We start from the raw sequence: 6000 nt of genomic DNA, 5'->3' as shown, positions 1-6000 counted from the left end.
CACAATGAAAGAAATGACAATAAAGAAATTGCCGACGATTTGATGGTGAATGGAATATTAAGTAACGGAAACGAAAGCTTTACACACAAAACAATATTTAAAAAATACACCAAAAGCTCAACAATACATATGCGACTGCTATATTTGTTTGAATTAATATAACATACTACGTATTTATTGGTAAACGTTATTGAATTTTATATAGTATAGTGGAAAAACATTTTGAAATGCGCTTTAAAAAAACAGGTATAGAGTCACGTAACTTTCCACAAATAAAAATAAAAATAAATTTTATATATTTAATATAAGTTGATAAAGACTTTGCTATATTTAAAACGGTTTCCTTGTTGCTAAGGCCACTAAGTACGAAGTGCGAACCATCAGCGGGAGGAGTGGGTGCTGGGATCTATTGCTCGGTGAGATGGATTGCACTGCAGGACGATCACAGGTCGCAACTTGCTGGCATTATGTAAGCCGAATGATCATTGTTAGCGATAGCATATGCATTCAAAAGCACAACATAACACAGAGAATTGGAGCATACACCCGCCCTTGTTGTTTCTTTTAGATATCTCATTTATACGAATTTACCCCCTCCACCTGCCAAACATGCACCGTAAGCTAGCACCCGCACCTTAAAACTTCAGCTTCGCGTTAAATGTACGTTATTATTTTTAGTAACCGTTATAGTTACCGTTGACGAAATTTAAAAAGTTATTTTTGTGTTTTCTAATTGTTATTTCGCAAATATTGCGATGGATTCAAGTAATTCAGATAACGTTTGTTCTCTTCTAATGTATTTCAGGCGTGGTAATTTTCATTTTGTAGTAACGGTCCAATTTTGAAAGAGGGTATAAGAAAAACTATTTTTTTTTAATTTTATTGTATAATTATTGTTTAAACATAATTTAGTTTTGAATATTTTACATAAAAGGCTAGCTTACGACAAATATTTTAAGTGCGGATGACTGCGGATGTCCGACTTAAAGTTTTTTTAAGATTGGAAGTCCTTTGGCGTAAAAATAGTGACCCGACATTTCGCTAAAATTCAACTGCAAAATTTGCCAAATTTGGATTGAAAACTAAATTATTTAAAAAACTACCTATTGGCGTGTTATGGTGCCACACCTGAAAAATATAAGCAGTTTGAAACAACGATTTGCATATTTTAAAATATTTATCAAAGAAAAATGGTTAAAAGCTTGGCTAAACGAACTTTCGACAAATGTTGGAAATCGATCGATGGCCGGACCATCATTTAAAAAAATCATCTAAAAATTTAAAGGAGAACTGAAAAAATGCGCTCTACTTTCAGTTCGCAGCGAACACCACACTATAGGCTCAAGGAAAAAAGAACGCTTCGAAATTACTTCGAGATATTAAGGATTCTCCAGCACGTGCAGGGAAATACGGAAATGCTTACAAAATAGCAGAATCAGATCGAGCAGAAATTTCTTGTCTTACACAACTCCAAGCTCTATCAATGAATGTTTAAGCGGATTTAACAAAGCGACATTATGAAATGTTTAGAAACACCAATAAATCACTTTATCCATGCTATGATCTGTAAATCAAGGCAAAAAAAAAAAAAGAATGTTACCCACCTAGCACCTGTGGGGAAAGAAGTTTACAAAGTCCAATTCAAAACACAATTACGCGCTTATCTATAGCTCTTGAAGAAATCCTCTGTTCCCTTAACGATAATGAACAGACTTCCCTAAAAATAATTTGTAAGGGTTATGACAGATCACAACAGGCTAAATATAAGCAATGTTTCCAAGAGGCCTCAGACACAGGCTACTAAATGTTTCTGAGCTCGTTTGTTTCGCTTAGAAAAGAATGATATGGCAAAGCCCTACACCGTCGTCGTCTAGATATTGTAGACCAATAATGTTCCGGTTTGTTCTGTGGATCATCTGTGGATGTATCAAAGGAGGAAATAAGTTATGTTGAAGATGCTGTTAGAAAGTTGACGGGTACAGAAGTTAAATAATATGAGAGCAAATTTCTCTTATAACAGATATTTGAAATGACTATGGTCGATGGCAAGATGTGCAATGCTACAACTGATACCAAATTCATGACTAAGTGTTATATTTGTGGAGCCACATAAAAATATTCTATTGTAATAATCTGACTCAACAATTACAGACAAGTTCCAAAGCTTTTGAATTTGGACTATCTGTACTGCAGCATAGCCTACTGAACTACTGCAGGAGGGACAAGCTGCCTCCACCACACGGAATGGGGTAGCACAGACTGCAATACACGGGGTGAGTCTCTCTTGGAATTTATTATTGGTAGTTATTTAAGTATTGAAAATGTGAGTTGTGAACTCACGTTCGTTGCAAAGAATAGAAGGGAGGTGTTAGACATCACTTTGGGTAACGAACTAATGACTGTATTAAAAGAAGTGGTCAAGCAACTCCTTCCCAAAAGTACTCCTTGGAACACAGATTGCGTTGTCTTTCGTAATACGCTAGGGTTAAGTGTAAGAAGGGTGGGGCAGGTAGACAGAAGTGCAACGGCTTCTGGACTGTAGAGCGGATTGTCTGCGCTCAACCAGTGCATCATAGCTGCATATCACTGCGGCTGTCCCCTAAAGACGATTACCAAAAAGCATAGCTGTCCTCGGTGGTCAAACAGTCTCTCGGAACTTAGGAATACAGTGCGCAGGCTAAGCCAAGCGTTAGGGGAACTGGGAGGAGTATAAATGCAACCTAACTATTTACACTAAAGAGTAGAATGCATAGAATCGCTGAATGGCCTGTCAGGTCGTAACCAAGTGCACCTTATCTGGGTGCAAGGTAAAAAGGATATAGCGGGAAAAGAACTAACGGACGAGCTTGCCCGCTCTGAAAGCTTCCACTAGAATGGTAGGATCGGAACCCTGTATTGTGGTTGGTCCTCATACTATAAGGGAGCTGCTCCTCAAGGAAGAAGGAGTAGGCTGGGAAAAGTATTGGCGACAACTCCAAGGCATGCGCTAGACCAAAGTGCTAATGGGTGGTTACAATCTCAGCAGGGTTAAAAATGTAATCAACGTTCCTTGGAGTAAATTCCGGCTACTTGTTGCATTTTACACCTGCCATTGTAAGCTCAAGAAGCACTTATTCAACAGGGGTCTTGTGCAAACTGCCGGTAGCCGGATAATAGACTTCACAGCAGTCTGTAGACTCAGGATTAAAGTAAGAAGGAAGGGCACAATAGGCCTTAGGTCGCGGTGTAAACCTCAATTTAATATCGGCGATTTTGAGTTGAAAAATGTCGAGAACGCTTAAGAGCAGCCGGATACAGTTGGGTGCCATATGGATTGAAGTCAAGATACCTTGAAAACGATTTTGAATGTCAGAAATGCGGTATGGGCGCCATAAAAAGAAGTCGTTTTCGCATCGGATTGTGACTGGCGATGAAAAATTAATCCATTACGACAACCCTAAACGCAATATGAATTATATGTATGAGAAACCTTGCCAACCAATCAAATCAACGGCAAAGCCGAATATCCATAACGCCAAGATAATGCTCCGTATATGATGGGAGCAGAACGAACTTGGTGCATTACGAACTTTTAAGACGTGGTGAAGCCATTAATGATGAAGTTACAAAATTATTTTGATAAGTTATTTGTATTATATATTCGTTTTGTTATGTAAAAAGATGCATTCACGGTTACGGTTTTAAATCCACAGGTAAACTTAGAAGCTACAATACCAAAAAATAGTAAGCTTCAATTCGCCTTTCTCACCCTTTGCCAACTCACCGAACCTGAACCCACCACAGCATCATCTGAAATAGGTGAAATCATAGCTGAAAATCCACATCAATTCGCTCAAAGCGATCACGCATTGAGCGAGCGAGCGCTCGATTGGTGCACGTGAATCATACCGATAATACTGATTAAGGCGCCAAACACAAATACATCCCAATATTCCAATATTCGGTATTTTATATAATGTTCTAAAAAACGATTGCGGTGGTGTGCATTTTTTTTATTTCATCAATCATGATTCGCGCGAAGGGAAATCGACGCAATTTAGATGCCAATGTTTCGGTGTAAGTGTTTGGCAAAGCAAAACAATTGTTTGGTCATACATATGTATGTACATTTGCACATAAGCCGACGTGTGTTAGCATAATATTACAAATACATAATATAAATAATTAAAGCGGACATATTTATTGGCTGTGCACAGACAAGCTTATCGGTCAGACTATGTGGAGATTAAATGAGAGCGCATAAAAATGTGCAAAAATAGCATATGATGATGCAAGAATTTTCATTATTTCGCCAAGAGTGGGTGCATAGAATACAAAAATTATCTAAATATGGCTCACATATCTAATGACTATTAGTACGTGTAATTACAATGAACGTTGAAATTGTTCAGTAGGTAATTTAGGATATGTGTACAGACGGACCTTGCACATCAACTAAAATGATAACAATATCCGAAAATTAATCATCATTTTGTTTTGTATTAAAAGCACAGTGGCGTATTCGCTTTATGCTAATTGCACTTTTTGTAGTTGTGGAACTTAAGAGTATACGAGTAGTTCATAAGAAATGTATGCCTTTAAAGTGCAGCCATCTTTGTCCTTGTTTCTTTAGGCAAGTTAATATATCCAAACAATAGGGGAAATAAATTAGTTTATTCATGGATAAATAAATTATCGGAAAGTATAAAAAAGCCACATTACTGCTTTTTACCCAGAAAATAATTACTCATACGCCATGTTGGTCATTTACATTTTGAGAAAAATAGGTTCTTTAAATATAATTAAACAAACTAGTAAAATGAATATTCCATGAGTGGATGTTTGTAGCATCATTCGTGGACTACCAAAAGTAATAGAATATAAACAGCGGACCTTTGTAAATGAATGAATTGAAACAGTAAATTGTTTTATCAAGTCTCACTCTGTTTAACCATCTCTAGATATGTGTATTATTTCTTAATATTATTATAAATTGTATTGATATATATATTGTAGGAGGGTGTATCAAAAGTCGGAGTGCGGAACTTTAATCCTGTAAACCTAATCTACTCCCACCTCATGTCTCACCCACGGCATCACCGGATTTAGTATTACTTCATGGGAGAGAACAAAACATTTAAAACTCCTCTATGGTACGGACTGACTAATGCCTAATCTGTTGTAAGTGTCTCAATTTCGTCATAATTAGTCCTCATAATTTTCCAATCTTCAGAGGACTGAAACAAATTCCACTGTCAAAGTTTGCACCCTAAAATACCCTATATTTAGAAAACGAGCGAACTAAAAAAAAATAAGTGTTAAATTTTAATGCACCCTGTACGCTCTACGCCTCTGTGTCAAAAAATTGTACAAAATCTCAAGGTTGGCATGCGTGGTCAGCAACACGTATCATTGATAAGCAAGGTTAAGTATTTCGAAATTTATAAATAAGTTCCTCAAAAAGTGATCACGAACTGCAAAAATCTGTACTCAGAATAATTAAAAAATAATAAATAAATCAATATTGAATGGGATCTGCATGAATATGAACGATTTTAATCTGTTTAGAAATCGTTAAACAAATAATTTTGTTGTAAAATTGTTATAATTAGTAAGGAAATTAAGATCTTCATCAAGATATGAGCTACTATCATGAGCAATCTACCTTAGTTTTCACAAGGAAAAGATGAACATAATTTATAATTTTTTTTAAATTTGTCTGTTATTTATAACACTAATGTGCCTTACATGCCTACTCAATAATCAGGCATCAAATAGAGTAGTATGAATACCCGATACTTCACCTTTCGCCCTATCTCCTTGAGCGACAGAAATTTGGTATATATTCGTTCAGTGTAAACTGAGAGGCAGAAAGATCAGCCGATGGACTAACTATTGTATATTAACAGTTGAATTTCAAAGCTGATTTTTTCGTTAATCTTTGCCAAGTTCTTTATGCTATGTAGGCAAGGTTTTATTACGTGCAGCAGCGACTTGTTTTAAAAAACATTCAAGTCGTAG

Source organism: Bactrocera oleae, chromosome 6, assembly GCF_042242935.1.
Source record: "Bactrocera oleae isolate idBacOlea1 chromosome 6, idBacOlea1, whole genome shotgun sequence".
Taxonomy (NCBI): Eukaryota; Metazoa; Arthropoda; class Insecta; order Diptera; family Tephritidae; genus Bactrocera; species Bactrocera oleae.
This window is presented reverse-complemented; position numbering follows the sequence as displayed.